The sequence below is a fragment of the Budorcas taxicolor genome, chromosome 1 (assembly GCF_023091745.1).
Source record: "Budorcas taxicolor isolate Tak-1 chromosome 1, Takin1.1, whole genome shotgun sequence".
Lineage (NCBI taxonomy): Eukaryota > Metazoa > Chordata > Mammalia > Artiodactyla > Bovidae > Budorcas > Budorcas taxicolor.
In genome coordinates, this window is record NC_068910.1 from 85,388,356 (window position 1) to 85,407,281 (window position 18,926).

Below are 18,926 nucleotides of genomic sequence, written 5' to 3' on the forward strand. Positions count from 1 at the left end.
ATTTTTTCCTTTCATATAACATTCTTCAAAGTCAGATGACACTAGTCATATCCTGCTTTGGACTATTGCAGCTGTTTGAGGAATTGTTAAATATATCATTCCCCAAGTAGAATTTAAATGCTTTGGTAAAGGGCTGTGCCTTCTGTACTTTCTTCAATTTTCTATTCCTTTTGCAGAGATCTGTCATATAGTGGAGAATTAGAAAATATTTTGAAACTCAATAAAACTGGTTCAAAGAGAAAAAAAAATGTAACCTTCAGATAAATGATCCCAACATTTTATTGAAGGAATAAAGAAAAAATCACAGACTGAAATCAATAAATGAAATTATTTGAAAGAATGAACAATAGAAGTGAAAGAAGTTCATTGTATCTTTAGAAGCTGCCACAAAGTATGGTGCACGGTAGCTACTCAGTCATTAGCTGTTGGATTAATATCTCAATAAATAGACACAAAGTGAAGGATTTATGAGAATAAAGAACTATTAAAAAATAGTCATAAAACTAGGCCCATCATTTCAGGCCAAATGGGCAGAGATCAACAGAAATTAGGTCACTGGGTCAAAATATAATATTCAAAGGATAAGAAGAAATATCTGTATTACCTCATCTGCTCCTTTGTTATAAAGCTTGCTTTGTTGTTGTTCAGTTGCTCAGGCATGTCCAACTCTTTGTGACCCCATGGACGGCAGCATGTCAGACTTGCCTGTCCTTCACTATTACCCAGAGTTTGCTCAAACTCATGTCCATTGAGTTGGTGATGCCATTCAATCAGCTGATTTTCTGTCACCCACTTCTCCTCCTGCCCTCAATCTTTCCCAGCATCGGGGTCACTTTAAATTAGTTTAATTTGGACCACAGAGCAATTCCATGAAGAAGCAGTAGAGACAAGATTCCACCCATTTTATAAGTAAGCAACAAATCAAAAGGATTACATCTCTAGGTGAAGATCAGAGTCAGGGACAAAGTCAAAACTTGAAGTCCTTACTAGGAGGTCTCTAACTCCTCGATATTCTATTTTCCATAGGCCAGCAAAATTGTCATCCCTGGGGTCTTACTAAAAAGGCAAAATCTCAGACTCCAAGCCCAGACACCTTCATCAGAATCTGAATGTTAACAATATTCCCTGGTGATTTGAAATAATCTTAAAGTGAACTGCTTACCTGATACAAATTTGAATATAAATCTGTCTGCCTTCATAGATATAGACATAGGCAAATATATAAAACATAATTTAGGATATGCGTGTGTGCTAAGTCACTTCAGTTGTATGCGACTCTGTGCAACCCTATGGACTATAGCCTGCCAGATTCCTCTGACCATGGGATTCTCCAGGCAAGAATACTGGAGTGGGTGGCTGTTTCTTTCTCCAAGGGATGTTCCCAACCCAGGGATCGAACCTGTGTCTCCTACATCTCCTGCATTGGCAGATGGTTCCTTACCACTAGCGCCACCAGGGAAGCCCATTATGGGATTTATGTGTATGCATATATATCTATATATAGCTGTAAAGCCATTATATAAAAATATTACTTTTGGAGAGAATGAAATAACTATTATTAATTATAACAAATAATATTGAATATCATATACATTACAAAGGAACATAGTTTAGGTCCATGAATATGGTCCTTAAAGAAAAACATATATTTAAATGAAGTCTCTTTTTAATTAACACAAATCTGAGAAGTCTGTTGGGCATATTAGAAATTCTATCATGTCTTTGAGAAAAAAAGAATACCAAAGGGAGCACAAAGTAATAGAGCAAGCACAATAGTTGGCAGTCATCTGTAAAAACAAGGTATTGAAATATGCCTATTTCAGCACATGTTAACATCTGGGGGTTAACATATACACACACATACAATAGCTAAGTAGAATGAGTTTGATGCTCAATCAAAATATGAAGTCTGTGATGTGCTAATTAAGGGAAATTCCTTCTGGTGATATTATGTTAGTAATAACAAACACTACCAGGCAATAATGGAGCCTAGGCATGGCTTATAATAAACACATGTACCACTCATGCCTCACTCATGCCTCAGATAAGAAAATGGACAAAAGCAGGAAGTTTGTCTCTCCTTTCAGAAAGGTGAGAGGTTATTTTATTTTGTATGTTAAAAGGTAGACAAATAATTTTTTAAAAAGTGAAATTTCAGAGCTGAGTTTTATATTCAATTACTATAGCTTTAGAGTGTGATGATTTCCACATGTATTTTAAAATGTTCCCATTGCCATCTACTTTCTTCTGCTCAGCAAAAATTACAAACAATACTCAATATTATAATAAATATAAATTACAAGGAAAAAGAATATGAGTGAATAAGAGGTAGGGAAAAGTAGAAAGTGAAGATGTTCCAGAAAGAAAGAGAACATTTTCAAAAGGGAGAAGAGTTGAGCTAGGCTCAGAAATATGAATTAAGTTCTCTAGATAGAATTTTTTTAAGAAACAACTTTTTGTTATAAAAAGGCAAGATAGCTTCTAAAAAACATGAAAGGATAATTAATTTTTTTCCTTCTAAAACTGAATGATAATAGTCTTTATAAATAGTGTTTATGAGTTATCAAATAAAAATCAAAACTATTTTTCATTATTAAAGAAGTTAGTTAATCTTTCATGCATAAATATTTTGCATTAATCTGTTTTCAAAATTGTGAAGAAGCGTTCTATATTACATGGCATTGGGGAGACAATTATCCAGTGTTAAAATTGTGTACTATGTTCAATATGGCTGATATGATAACAAAGTAAAGGCTTTTACAACTTTTGATTGGCTTTTGATTTCTCAGAAGCATGATATTAATATGTTTAAATGATCTTTCAACCACAAGTAATATCTTTTTTTAGAAGTAATATCTTAATCAATGAGCATTCAACACATTTCTTTTCATACATACAAATACACATACACACACAATATCATCTAAGTTGGATGTCTGATATGATAATGATATTTATCTTATGATAATAAGATGCTCATATTCTTTGAGCGATGTATACTGCTTTAAATATACTGTACAGTTAGTTTCTGTAATTTATCTGTTTCCACTTACCCTTTACTTGAATATATATTAAGAATTATTTCTTCATCCTCTTGACTGTAGCTTCCCAGGTGGCTCAGTGGTAAAGGGTCCACTTGCCAATGCTGGAGACATAAGGGGCGTAGAGAAGATCTTGCCTGGAGAATCTCATGGGCAGAGGAGGCTGGTGGGCTGCAGTCCATGGGGTTGCAAAGAGTCAGACACGATTGAGAGACCGAATAAGCATGCACACATCTTGATTGTGCAATTCATAATTGTATTTATGAATATGAAGCTCTCTGTGACATATGTGATGAGAGTAGAATCCAGAAAGTATATGAGATTCTGGGATTAAATTCATAGAATTCTTGGCTTTCATGATATAGATGTATGTTAGATCTATAGTAGACAGTTATATTTAGATGGTTTTCTCTCATGATATTAGCACATTTAAGCTGCTTTCTTTTCATATTTTACTGTGGACTACCAAGGCGAGATCTGTATTAATCATGTTTAAATTCCTAATGAATAGCACAATACTTGGCTCAAAGATAGACACTCAAATTAACTACTTTATGAGCTATATGAAGTGAAATACAATGTTTTGGGTCCATGAGATTGGAAAGGTAAATTGGAAGTGTGTGTGTTAGTTGCTCAGTTATGTCTGACTCTGCAACACCATGGACTGTAGCCCACCAGGCTCCTCCGTCCTTTGGATTCTGCAGCAAGAATACCAGGATAGGTTGCCATTCCCTTCTCCAATCATATTATAAATCATCCTGCTTATTGTCGCAAAATAGATCCCAGAGATCCTTCAAAGCATGTCATCATAGAACTCATTCTTCAGGCATCAAGGCCAAAAAATAATTCATTTATGATTCTAAGTCATGCACTACTTAGCCAAGTATCTATACTTATAATCCACCCAATACTTAAAGATTTCAGCTATAACCTACCCATAGTGAGTGACTGAGTGAAAGTTCTTCACTTGTATCTGACTCTTTGCATCCCCATGGACTATACAGTCCATGGAATCCTCCAGGCCAGAATACTGGAGTGGGTAGCCTTTCGCTTCTCCAGGGGATCTTCCCAACCCAGGGACTGAATCCAGGTCTCCCGCATTGCAGGCGGATTCTTTACTAGCTCAGCCACAAGGGAATCCCACCCAAAGTAATTTAGTAGGTAAAAGATCAAATGGGAACTAAGTGGCTTGTCTGTTACAAACGTGTATTTCAATTCCTCTACTCATAGATTTTCCATTTTTGTTTTCTCACCCAAGAGGACAAGTGAGTAAATACAATTGATAATATGCCCCAAATTAAATGATATGCAATACAAGAGTATAAGTTACTTTATGATACTTCATCTCACATCTCAGTTTTATAAAAATTCAATGATAATCAAGTAAGTTAAAGTTAGAGATACATTTATAAGCTGTCTGGTAGTTTTCAGAAATATTTTCTCAGGAACTCAGGAATGATTAGACAATTAACAAATTAATTATACAAATTAGTATTAGGGTAGGTAATTAACAAAACATAAATATTTTACTAGAAAAAGTATAAAGAAATAAATATAGATGTTTATTCAGGTAAATTAGAGAAATCAGAAAGATAGACTATACTATTTCCTGATATAAAAGGTAAATCTTTAAAGAAAAGCTGGAGTGTCTATTATTTTCCATGACTGACTTTCTCTTTATGTCTAGTCTTCATAATTGATTTAAATAGTTTTGTGTTTTAGACAGGTTGACAAATAGAAAACTTCTGAACCTGTTGACCTTTTAGTGGTCATAATTTACCTACAAAGAGGGAGTGAGAGGAAATTAGATAACATTGTGCTGGTAACTGTTTAACAACTGATTCTGAAAAAAGGGAAAAGTAAAAACAGCTCTTATTTGTAGAATTTGCTGATTTCTATGGTGCAAATACTTCTGTCACAGCTGATTTCAAACAAGAAAATGCTGTCTCTTAAAAACAGAGATTAGGAAGGAGTAGAGTAGTAGCTCATCCAAGCTAGTTTTAGCCAGCTTCAGCATATCACTGAAATCAGGTCATATTAAGTATTTTATGAACAAAGTTGATTAAATAAATAACTTTGGAAAGCAGTGTCAAGTGTATGCTCCTCTTAGGGATACACCATATATTTAGCTTTTAAATGTCCTGGAAAGTAGCTTATATGAGAAACCTATTTAAGATTGTTTAATATAATATCCCTCTCATAATTATTTGACTTTTGGTTTTTCTTGGGGGTGGTTCCAGAACATCTTTCAGAAAAAATAGTGTTTCATCAAATCCTATTAGGGAAGTGTGGTTCTGATTATACATTTCAAGTCTCACTGCATACATTAAGGGCTTTCAGCAATCATAAATCAGTGACACCTATTTATATAGAAAGGTCTAGAGAAAAAGGTAGGAAAAGATACACTAGTATTGGTACCTAGAGAAGATACTGTCCTACATCTGATGAGATTGAATTATATTTAGGTAATTGATTCTTTAGTGCAATTACAGGTTTATTTATTTAATAGAGATATTTTATTGAGCATCTACTATATTCTATGCATTATTAGACTTCAAGGCATTGAAAATTTTAGTGCTTTTATCTCTTATATGAGTGAGTCTCCACTGTGTGTGCTTGTGTGCTCAGAGGCTCAGTTGTGTTAGACTCTTTGGGACCTGAAGATCTGCAGTTTCCTCTGTCCATGGGATTTTCCAGGCAAGACTACTGGAGTGGGTTGCCATATCTTCCTCTACCAGGGGATCTTAAAACCCAGGGATCAAATTCATGTCTCCTGCATTGGCAGATGGGTTCTTTACCACTGAACTGCCTGGAAGGCCCATTAGGCAAGGCCAATTTTAGTCCTTCTGTTTCTGATTTTATAGTGGGGAGGGAAAAATTCTAATGTTTAATTCTAAGGAATGTTTAAATCTAATACATCTAGTTACCTGAGTGGAATTTTGTTGCAAAATACAGGTAGTATGGGCACATTACTCAGCTATTTAATACTTCAAATATAATCTTTCTTAAGGAAGGAGGCTGTTATTTTCCCCATAAGTACTCAGTATTAAATATCTGAGTATGTTAGTATGTTATATTAGTATGTTTAAGCAATATTAGTATGTTAAAGCAGCAGCATTTCAATAACTATCCATCTAAGTCTATGAAAATGTCTCTAAGTGTTTAACCTATATCTACATTTGGCAAGTTAGTGTAGTTTATGTATACACATAAATATTCATAAAATTGAGTATGTTTTGAAAAACAAAAGAGCAAGACTAATGGTTGAATGTTAATAGTAAAAAGAGCCCCAAGAATTCAGCTATCTAATTTGCAACAGATTCCTTGCAATAGCCTCTCTTTCCTTGAACCACAATCCACAAATTATCATGCAAACCATAAACCTTAGTGCATTTGCTTTTGTTTTGTTTTCCTTTAGAGAATTGAGAGGTAGATTTTCCACAGAAGAAATAGCTGGTACTTGACCTTTGGCAGCAAGTATGATCTGCTGTTTCATCAAAGAAACTCTGATGTTGAATTACCTTAGCAGCACGTGAATTATTTCAAGAAACTACAACATGACTGCTTTAAGATAATGCGTTCACTGCTTATAGTAGTGTATGAAGTATCATATATTAAAACAGTAACACTTTGGTAGTTCATTTTTTTTTAATCCTATACGTTTTCCTTACCATACAAGGATAGAAATAAATGTTTCTTATCACACTGAAATAAAGAAAAAAAAAAAAACAAATGCATACCTTTAGCCATGAACCTAGCTCAAAACACACCATCACCATGAAGGAACACATCACAAAACTGCCTTCTGATTTCTCAACTGAGAGCACAAAATTGTTGCTATCATGGTCACCAACACTTACTTGCTTTTGTAATGCTACAAGGTAATTTTCATTCAAAGTAGGTATTTGAAATGACTAGCTACATACAAGCCATATGGTGCTCATTTATAGTAACAAACATAAGTTCTAAAAAATAAATTTAATGAAAGTTGTTCTATACTTTGCCCTTTGGAACCTTCTTTACTTTCTTTCTTCCTAATTTTAACAATACACTTAAAAATTGCTCTAAGTATAACCTGCATGGAATATCTAGAGTTAATTGTCCATCATTGGAAGAAAGACAAATATGAACTTTTCTAATATTCAGTTATGGTACATTGTTATAGGAACGTTTTATCTATCTATATTATGGCTACATTTTTGTAACTTAGACTGATCCTTAATAATACAGAATAAGCTGCATTTTATATTTGTCAACTTTTTATCCAAATAGCTTTAGCTGCCAATGCAGCATATCACAAAATTCAACTTTAACAACTTAACATTTCACAGAAAAGGAAAAAAAAAGTCTATATGTTCATTGATGTATCAAGCAATGAACAAAATATAAATACATGAATTAGAAACAGAACTACTGTCAGAGGCTCATAATTTTGGCATAGATCTGAATTCACTATTAGCATGTTTCAAAAGGCAGAGGAAACGCCACACTTTCTTAGCTTTCACTTCCACAGCAAGGAAGTTTCTCACCAAATCTCCTACCTTCCCCCATGAGATCTAATCGTGGAAATGAACATAAACAGGGGATGAGTCAGGGCAGGAAATCAAAGAGAATCAGAACAGAGAGATTCACAAGAGCATATATTCTATCTTATAGTCCAGCAAAACATGGAAATATTTTTAAATGCTATCCATCATAAAGTTATATTAACAATAGGCTTCATGATCCTGCCATGGAATGGGAGGTATTATCTTGACCCTTGACCTCTGCTCACATAAAAGCCTGAGAAATGAAAATCATGTTTATCATGGCTCTTCGTTTTATACAACTTTACTGTCTTTTCTTAAACTGGTTTAAGAAAAAAATATTCTATTCTGAAATAGCCCAAGTCTGGTTCTTAATAGTCATGTGACTTTTTTTTTTTTTTTTTTTCCTGCCAGCCATGTGCTCCGTATCATTTTACTCTGAAATAACTATGCGGATTTCAGCTCAACCTGCCTTTGCTTATAATGCATGACATACCCCGTGAGGGAGCCTGAGAACAGGCTCCCTTGAAAAGCAAGGTTCTCATAGTTGGCCTGTAACCATGGAAGCAGATGCCGTTTTATTCTTACCCCTGCTTACCTCTTTGCAGCCTCGAGCTGCTCCCTATTGTTAAAAGGGGTACGCCTTGATTTTTCTTCATCATGACCGAACTTGCCTCTTCTTCAAAGGGCATGATGCTGCAGGTCATTGGTCTAGACTGTTTGCACGGTCCAGAGAACAGCCTTGATGTAACCCTTGCTCCGTCTGAGCCACACCACCAGCCGTGCATCTGTAGACTGTAGGGGGACATTGGAGATCTGTATTTGAAAAGAAGTCTGTCTGATTTTGCCATTGTGCCTTTTCACTCATCGATCGAATGAATATCGAACCTTCTGTCGTTGCATGTGTGAAATAGATAGCTTAGCAAGCACTTTTGTGCCCAACCTGTGCAGTGGGCCAAAAAAGGTTTTCCTTTTAGTCTCAAGAATTTTTTTCTTCAGACGATGAATTTTGTGTTAGCTTAAATTGTTTGTGTGTTTTTATTTCATCCAACTGTTAGGATGACTGAATTACTTCATCAGCAGTGACTTTCTTTTGAAGGAACATTTTCTTTTTGTCAACTATATTTTGTTTTTTGTTTTTTTGTCTTTTGTAGCTTTTTATGATCTAGTTTAACTCATTTGTAACTAGAAGTGGTATAATTGTATCCTGTTAAGCCAGAAAGTTGAGGTTTCTTAAGAAGATGGTTAGATGATATCTATCATTTAACAGATTTAATTTCAGAAAGGTGAACTTGAACTGCCTCAAGGTAATTTCAGTGATTTGTAAGAGTAAGTAAATCAAATAATCATATTGATTTTGAGTTAAACAAAATGTTTGATAAACTATGTGAAGGGAAAAGTTTTTCTTTGTTTTTCCCCTTTTAAAAAATTGTGAAAGTGTTAGTCTGGAATATTTAAATATACTTAAAGGCACATAAATGTATTACTCTCATTTGCTATGTTAAATAATACCATATATTTATAATTTGTATCTTATGGCATGATTTAATTAGAAAGTATGCAATATGAAAATATGTTGTTGACATTTAATTTTTAATACTATTATAATTCATTGCTTTTTAACAATAACTTATGGTAACAATAACCGATGACCATAATCCCACCTGCTCATTCTAAAACATTATTTTACTGATTCTTTAAAAAAAATCAGAATCAAAATGCTTGATATGTTTTTTTTTAATATATTGCTTAGTAAGCATTGTCTATGTGTATCAGTTTTTGTTTTGTTTTGTTTTAAGAAACCACTATCCCATACTTCAAGGCATACCTATTTTCTCTAATTGCCACAGGCAAAGGGGAGGTCCATGACAGAATAAAGAAGGTTATTGTGACAGATGAAACATCATTCACAATGAATACTCTTTTCATCCAATCTTAAGTAGCAGAGGATTATTTCCAAGCTGAATTTGGTGGCAGAATGTATGAGCTGATTTTATTAACATATAAAGACAGGCTAAAGACAGAAAACCTATTTCTCTTCAGCTGGATGGAGGTTATTTCATGTGTATCTGTTTAGGGGTCTTATTTTGTTCACCTCAAATAGAAGAAATGCTGGACAGAAGAGAGTCTGAAGAATCGGAGGGAGTAGGTGGGGAGGGTAGGAAATAAGAAACTGAAAGCAATAAAAGTTGGAATTTTCTATGCCAGATAATGAAAAATGAGTTAAAACTATTTCTACATTCTTTGGCATGCATATGAAATAGTCAAACGTGTTTTCAACAAACATATGAGCTGCAAAAGTAGGTAAATTTTATTTCATAAGCTTTAATTTCCTTAGATGATTATTTTTGTATTTTTCATATTCTTAATTTCAAATTGTGTATTAGATTTCCAGATGCTGTCAGGGTTCAAATTAGGGCTTAACACTAAATATCAATTAAACAAGTATGTGTTTGTTTGGGTATTTTATTTGCTTTCAGTTAATTGTTTTGTTTTTAATGACAGGGTTTTATTTGGTCTTTATAAAACTTTAATATTCAAGTATAAATGATTTTTACTTTCTTTTTTTTACTAATGAGGACAGATTTTAAATTGACTAAAAGACAAACAAGCAAACAAAAATCTTTACTTGATACAATATCTGTGAATCACAAGAAAATTCCAGACTACTAAATCCATTCCATCTTTTTTGTTTTAAACAGAATTTTCTTTACAGCAACCATTTGAAATTACTTATTTTTGAAATATTTTTTGCATTTTTGCTTTATTTTCAAATACTTTCTAGGAGTTGTAAAGTAGTTTTCCATAAATAAAAGGAAAAGGAAGTGGTTGTTCTGTCTGCTAGCATATCTACTATTACAGAATTTACAATAAAGTGCTATTTCTCTGCTATGTTCTTGCCAATCATACTTTGTTCTTTTGAAAGAAAGAAAAATCTAAATTGTTCTTTTTCAATATAACAGATACATTCCATATTTCAAATATTGTAATGAATAATTCAGAAGCAATGAAATCATGTAGGTATGCACTAGAAGGCATAAAAACTATAATCTACAGCTACTGCTGTTATATTTTTTCCTTAAAGTACTATAATATGATTCTTTACAATGTATCAAGTATACAACTTGAATTAAATAAAGCGAATTCAATTAAGTTGGTTTTGTAGTTAAAAATTTAAAAAATATGCAATAAGATTCTTTCACTTTTAAATTTGTTAACATCACTACCAAATACTTATTGCTGCATTAAATATTTGTTTCTATTAACCAGATTTTCATTTCTCCTTATATTGTAATTGAATTGTCACTTTTAAAAATGCAGTAATTTAAAAATAAAAGAAAGTGACTATTGTATAATTTCAGAAAATATAAGAAATTATATAATCCTCATTGATCTGTTGATTAAAATTGAAATCTCCTATATCCCCTATGAAAATAATACTGAAATGAATCACATATCTAGGGAATATTTTCAGAATATTTTATATGCTTTTGTTAATACAAATAGAAGGCAATCTTTAAACAAAATAAGAATTCCAAAGGATAAGTATATGTATATATTTATTATAGCCAGATCATCTACAGAGATTTCCTACTTGTAGTTTTCAAATCCTTCCTAATAACTACTCTGTAGAAACATGTGAAGGCATACACCTTTTGCATTTGCTAAAATTTTCTTTTGCTGCTGTTATTTCATAAATATGGCTTTATATAATTCATTTGAAATATGTGTGTAATTTATTAGTTGAAAGTATGAAGGAGATGAATTGGGAACTAAAGTGATGTTTTTAATTAAACAGAAGGGAAAGAAGAACACTTTAAGAATGATGAAGTTGATACAGGAATTATTGAAATGCTGTGTTTCATAGTATAATGTTTTTAGAGAAGTTTAATTTTATTCATGATTGAACTTATAATCAAATAGTAAGGTATGTTGAATGATCACATTTTAAAGTAAAATTCATTTGCACTCATTGAGTATTATAAAATAATATGAGAAAATAATTATATTCATTCGAGAATGAGATTTTTTCTTTTGTTATCACGTGATAGTTCTTTAAAAAATACATTTGCAACCTGAAAGTGATATCATTAAATACATTTTTAATTAACCTGTATATTCAACAGAGTACTGCACAAAAATAATTAAAATTGTGGGAAGTGTATTTGATTTTCATGTACAATCTCTGCAGAGTCAACCTCTGTCTTACTCAAAATGTATTTCCTGTGTTTTGGGCAAGGATATTTTTCATATCGCTTTCTTCTTCCTCCCCCTCCCTAAAACACATTTTGCTCTAAACTTCTGAACCAATCACTAGGAAAGACATAAACAGCAGTAGCAGTTCAGGAAGCAGCCCTGTGAATGTAAAAAAAAAAATCACAGACTTTGATTTTATAAGACAAGTTGGATAGGAGTCAAAACTGCCACATGCAGTGTGAAAAAATGCCACCCTGGTGTGAACAAAAGGTTTAAAATGGAGTCAAGAAGCGTGCAAGCCTGATGTCTAAGCTTTTCCTGTGAATTGTCTGCCACAACCTGCAGGGTATCAAGTGGGCTAGGAAAAACAGAGAGAGCTCTTGGAAGCTACAACTGAGAAACATCGGCAGTCAAATGTGTTAGTTGTTTTTTTTTTTTTTTTTTAATTTTGTTTTGTTTTGTCTCATCTAAGCATCATTACACTAAACTGTTTTACCCAAAACATAAAACGAATCCAAATAAAGCCACATAATTTGTGAAGAAACTGTTGCTTAGAAATGAATTGTTACTTCTTTCCTCTTTTTTTTGCATTCCTTCATTTATAGCAAAGTGAAGTTCCTAACTGTCTGTCATATTTTCAGTTCTATGTTTTGTGGGCCTGAGTTTTATTTATGGAGGGTGAGTAGGGGAAAAGTCTTATAAAATCCTGACTACCAGAGTAAAAATTATAGCACACATGTTCGCTTATTCTCTAAATTATCAAGGAAAGAATGAGAGGAAGGGACTCAGAGTTCACTATTGGAAACAAGCATTTCATACCTTAATAAATAATACAGTGATAACTCTGAATGAATATTCAGCAGGAATAGTCCTTCAGAAAACATACTATTATGATGGATTACTAAAATATACTAATATTACACCTTACTTAATATATTAGAATATAAAAATTTACTCCACAACCAAAAAGGTTTATTAAAAAAAAAAATCAGTTAAATTCCAGGTTAAACTATCATCATACACTTAAATAGCCAAAAGAAGTAATTCAATTTTAAGGACAATTAAAAACTATACCACTATGTTATAACCCACACTTCAATCATCTTAGTATGTTTATAAAGGCAAATATGAATGCTAATTACACTATAAATTATGAATAGCATTTAAAGAAAGTAACATATCCTAGGTGATTGTGATATAATCAATACAACACATCTAAATGCAAAAAGAAACATCTTTGATGAGCATTGAAAAGATTCTTAAACTTTGAAGCCAGGTTTATTACATTTGCATCTTATCTCATTAAGGATTGGGTCCAAAGCCAGCAAATCCCATCGGTTACGAATGCAGGTCAAGACAGGAACATTTTTCTATTTACTCTTTGCAACACTGGATAGAAATCAATCTGTTACTTTCATTACAACCACACAATCAATTCCATTTAAAGTATAATACAACAGCCAAGTCCAAGGACAATATGGATCCTTGAAAAAAGCTCATACCATCTGCAGGCTATATTTGATATAGCTCCTGGTGAATTGTTTTCTTTCTAATTAGTGTATATGGTCATTTAAAGCAAACATGCCTAAACTGATATTGCAACATAGGATCCAAGAATAATTAATAGTATAGTCTTTGTCAAAGTTGCATTAAAATATCATTCTTTTAAACAATGAAAAACCTTACAAGAGCGATACTCTCTCACTGACTCCAGTTTGAGCAAAAAATTATTATATAACCACTTTATAGTCCACAAAAATTATGCACAATAAAAATTCTACCTTGAAATTCATATATCAGACCCTTTTACAATTGGTTCCTCTCATCTCTCAAAAAGAGACTTAATCCTTATAAACTTTCTCATATCCCCAAATTATCAAAATATTTGCTTTAATCAGTTTTCTTGCGCAAAGCATAGCTCAGTAAACAAAAGAAATATGTCCATTGTGCAGTCCATTTACACATAACAGAACCATCATGTCAATCATTTTTAAATATTAAAATAAAGATAATCTTTTACTTTCATAAATTATTTGAAAGCACAAGATAAGCCCCTGTACAGCAACATTAATGTTAGTTGAATAAATTATCTTTCCTTTATTTTATAAATGAGGATAGTTTCCTTTTACACATCGATTTCAAGCATTGCAATTTACATATCTCCCGATTTCCTCAAACATAGAATAAATGAAAGCCTTCAAGAAGGGCACTATTTACAATTGTCTCAGATATAATTTTAAAAATATACTTGTTATTCAAATATATTCTGTCCATTCCATATAAAAGGAATAACTCAAATTTAAATCAAATAATTTGTGTTTTTTTTAAATCAAAACACTATGTCATTTATACAAATCACATGACCCTGAAATTCTGGACTTTGGGAAAGCTTTCTCCATGTAAAAAAACACAGCTCAAATTTTGTTTCAATAATTTTCTTTCTGCAAAATATTATGAGGACATGCTCCTCTGTCAGTAGTCAGTGATGATTTTACTGTCACTATTGTTGATAAAATTCCCTTTCTAATGATAGAAAGTAGTTCCTAGACCTGGGCTTTCCTCACAGTCTGTAAATAAAATCTGAGATATGAAGATACTCTTCTGTGTTTTAAGGGCTCCTACACATTTCTGTACAAGGGGGTCACCAAGAGTCATATATGACTGAGCAACTGAACAAAAACAGCAACAACAATAAAATATTTCTGACCACAAAGGGAGATTTTTTTTGCTACATTTCTCTCATAAACAAGTTTAGGCCAATGAGCCCAAGGTTAGTCTCTAGACAGACTGTCACTACCTAGGAGACATTCTTCTTCATCACAGAACTCAGTTTCAGATAATCATAATAGCCTTGAGTGGGGTTACTGTTGAGTTGTGCTTTCTTGTGCTTTATGGCGTTCGCAACTGAAAGCATCTAATTCTATTCCTGTTCTTTCTTATCTGCCTGCTAGACTACCTTTTTCAGACTGAGCAGGAACCACAGCCAAAGATGATTTTCAAAAATCATGATCTGGGCCCACATGAACTTGAAGCAAATTCAAAACAAGAAGGGAAAAGTGAGGTGGACTAAGTTTTTCTGACAGCAATTCAGAAGAAAGACATCAGAAAGGACTAGGGCACACAAATTCATTTTAGAGTGAAGGTTAGCTTGAGCCATTCATAATACAATGTCTTAAAAACTAGAAAAGACATTTCAAGTAAATGGGCTAAAACACAAAAAGAAGAAAAGAATTACTTTATGTTTAAGTGCAGGTAAGTGATATATGCACTATTGATGATATGTATAAAATACATAACCAACGAGAACCTACTGGATAGCACAGAGAACTCCAGTTGGTGCTCTGTGGTGACCTAAATGGGAAGGAAATCCAAAAAAGAGGGGATGTATGTATACATATAGCTAATTCCCTGCTGGTGCTAGTGGTAAAGAATCCACCTGCCAATGCAGGAGACACAAGGAACATGGGTTAGATCCCTGGGTTGAGAAGATTTCCTGGAGGAGGAAAGGGCAACCCATTCCAGTATTCTTGTCTGGAAAGTTCTATGGGCAGAGGAGCCTGGTGGTCTAAAGTCCATGGGACCATGAATGAGCAACTGAACACACACAAACATATACACACACAGTCGATTCACCTTGCTGTCCAGTAGAAAATAACACAACATTGTAAAGCAACTATACTCCCATAATTTAAAAATAAATAAATAAATGCATGCAAACAACTTAAAAACACCTGTGGATTGATCTGCATATGCTTATTAACTTTGATTTTAATTCACATGTTATTTTTAAATGTTGCTAAGAAATCAGACAGGGAATAATCTTAAAAACTATGGCTTTTAAACTCGCATCCCTAAAATGGTATTTAATATTTTAAGTTTCATATTCAATTCAAGTTTAATATTTTAAGTTTCATATTCAATTCACAAATGGGTTCATCTTTCACTTTCTATCCAAGTTTGTCTGGAATGCAGGGTTTCCTAAAGGAAGATCAGAATCACTAATTATATTTTCTTAGTTTCTTTATTTTTCTTCAATATTTGAAAAACAAGTAGGGCTATGTGTAATTTATTTTTCCTTTTTTACATTAAAATTTTTCCATGGAAGTTCAGCTTTTGTATGTCCAATGATACTTTCTTTATTGAAGAGATTTTATAGAAATCTAAGTAATATAATTTACCGTTACTTTTTCACTGGCTGAATCACATTTTGAAAAAAAAAAATGAACTAAAACTGATAAATTTATCATATTATAGAAAAATATAATACTTTCTAAGTGGGCAGTGAGAATTTTATATGCTTTCATTGTTGATCTGGACTGTAGATGCAATGCAGTCTATTAGCTATACTGTTTTCTAATCAAAGAAAATACGTATCATTCTGACTTTAGGAGAAAATGTCTCAGCCAATATGATTTTTCAGAGTAAAGTCTCAAGTTCTAATCTGTTTCTAGATGCCCAGTACCCTGGCTCACACTGCTCAATTTCTACCTAATTTGAAAAATAAAATTGAGATATTTGGAGTATTATAGTCTTTGCTATCAAAAGCCACAATACCTCAAATGTATGTATTTGACTATGAATCACTGTTTTTAAAATGGAAAAAAAACTGACATTTCTACCTATATTTCACTTTTTAAAGCTGATAAAAAATTTTGAACATGACAGTATTTGTATAAAGTGTTATTTTATAATACTTTTTTGATCCATTCAGGCCAAAAAAAAAAAAAAAAAGAAAATGAAATATTAATCGTTCACTCATGTCCTACTGTTTGTGACCCCATGGTCTGGGGCTCACCAGGCTCCTCTGTCCATGGGATTTTCCAGGCAAGAATACTGGAATGGGTTGCCATGCCTTCCTCCAGAGGATCTTCTCAACCCAGGGATTGGACCTGGGTCTCCTGAATTGCAGGCAGACATTTTACTGTCTGAGCCACCAGGGAAGCTCCTGACCAAGAAATGTTATATATAATTTTAAAGATTAATATGATGAGCCTTGAAAACTTGCAATAAACTGACAACTGTTCTTTGGGGTTGTGGACCATTTAATAGAGGTCTGTTGTCACAACAATCATTTCTGAGATGATTTATAAAGTGAAATAGATACTGACAATATTTTATATTAAGTCTTATGTCTACTAATTCAGCCAACTAACATGTTTTAATTGCCTTTGTGCTTTCCCAAGTTTTTGAGGATATTGTCCATTCAACAAATATTTGTTGCATATCTATTCAGCAATGTTTTGGATGCTAAATATGTAATTATACATTTCTGAAAAGTGATTATGTGCTACGATGTAGAATAAGGAGACTGAAAGGAGGAGAGAGTTCAGGATTTCCCAGACAAGAATACTGGAATGGGTTTCCACTTCCTACCCCAGGGACTCCTCCCAACCCAGGGATCAAACCCCATCTCCTGTGTCTCCCAAACTGGCAGGCAGATTCTTTAGCACTGAGCCACCCGGGAAGCCCTTCCACATAGAGAAGGTAGTCAGGAAAGGTCAAGAGGAAAGGTCTCCGGAGCCAAAGGGTGAAATGAGACTTAAAAAATGAGAATGGCCAAGCCATGGGAAGACCAGCATTTGGTTTCTCCACTAGAATGTGAGGGACCCAAGGCAGGAAGACACCCAGCATACTGGAAGCAATACATGGAGATCAGGGCTGCTAGCACACAGTCAGAGGTCAGCGGAGGATGGACTCCAGCTGGGATACAGGAGTAGGAACTCACCGCTCAAGGACTAATAGGCCTGCAGGGAGGAGTTTGGATCTTATTCCCAGGGTAGCGGGAGCCTCCTGAGACAGAATCTCTCAGGAATGAGATGATAGATACAAAAACTTTTTAACATCTGTAAATTCTGGGACCATCAAGTATGACTTAACATATTACGCAGTGGTTGTTAACAATATAAAAAATAATCCTGTATCATCTGGGGAATAATTCAGGCTTCCTAAATCTTCTTAACTGAAAAACTGCACACTTGGGATGTTGGTTTATGGTTTCTGTTCCCTGGAGCTAATTAAACAAGTATTTGCCTAAAAGTAAATGCCAAAGTGGGTTGCTTCAGCTCTCAGGTGGTTTACTTGCTCCTAGAAGCCAAAATAGGTAACGTTTTCTACCAAGAATGGCTGCATCCTATGCATCCTTTGACTAGTCACATGGTAAAATAATTTATTTTATATTTAACTGTATCAGCTATTTAAATATTCTGTTGAAAAGTTTAAGGGCATCACGACACATTGAAAAAATTTAATCAGATATTTTAGTTTTATTAACAGCTGATGAATTGAATAAATACATATTACTTTTGATGTTACAAATAAGTACGATACTATTTTCTACTGAACAATAGCCAGGAATTTTGAATTAAAATATCATTTCAGTTTTCAGAATTTTTAACTGATTAGATCTTTTAGATGAAGATAAAATATGTTCATTAAAAACAAAAGGAGCTCCAAAGATTAGATAAGCAGTTGGAATCAATATTAGTAATCTATGACCAAAATCACAACTTTGAAATTAATAAAACATTACTATTAAGCTAAATTACAAGGTGTTTCTGCCTACTGAGATACTTAATCACAAGTTTTATGGTACTTTTTCAGTCCCTTAAAGACAAACGATTACAGGACTGTAAATTCTAGATATTAAAATACATTATTAATAGCAACATGCTTTAAAATTACTATGGAAGTGCTATAGTTGACATTTTTAATTGGAGCTTCCCTTTAGTGAATTTCTCACCAAACAAATATCTTTCACCTCTTAAAAGAATAATAACTAGATTCATCCCTTCCTGAAGATTTATATTTAACCATGTAAAAGATGAAACTAAGGCCACAAGGAATGCTTAATATACTTATTTGTAGAATTTTTCACTTAATGTCAAGGGCAGTTTTATAAATGCATTCAGTATTTTGGTTTCCATTAAAAACTTTTTTGATAAGAGTCATCTATACTTCTCTTTACATACTAAAATGCCTTTTAAATAACCAGTTTGACAAATTAAAAACCAGGAGTTAGATTTGTCACTTTATAGAAGATCTTATCTATTTTATATAAGTGCACAATGTTACAAAATTTTTACTGGGGTAACTACATATGAGATAGTAGATTACAAAGCTAGTTGTGAGACAGATCTCCTTATAGAATATCAAAATAGGTGAC